Consider the following 357-nt stretch of genomic DNA (forward strand, 5'->3'; position numbering starts at 1 on the left):
GATAGAGACATTGGTAGGCTTCCAAATTGCTTTAACATTGTAACTATACCAGTAAAGCATTGCCCAACTGGTCGCTGTCTCTCTCTCTGTCTCTCTATAGGGGTGGGTGTGTATGGGTGTGTGTATAGAGTAGTTTTTTGTTTTAACTGTGGAAGAACATGGATTTGGGGGTATTTTTAAATATGGATTTGGGATGCTGCTGCAGCAGTCCAGTTGGCACAAGCGGTAGCGTCCCCAGGTATCAATTGGCTGGGCCCCAGAAGCTCCTGAGAGTGAGTAGCCCTGAGTTGCTTGCCAGGGCAGGTTTTGTATGGATGGGGCCAGGAAAGGGCAGGTTTTTATACTGCTGGGGACTCT

The sequence above is a fragment of the Gavialis gangeticus genome, unplaced genomic scaffold (genome assembly GCF_001723915.1).
Source record: "Gavialis gangeticus isolate Ggan-Ray unplaced genomic scaffold, GavGan_comp1, whole genome shotgun sequence".
NCBI lineage: Eukaryota > Metazoa > Chordata > Crocodylia > Gavialidae > Gavialis > Gavialis gangeticus.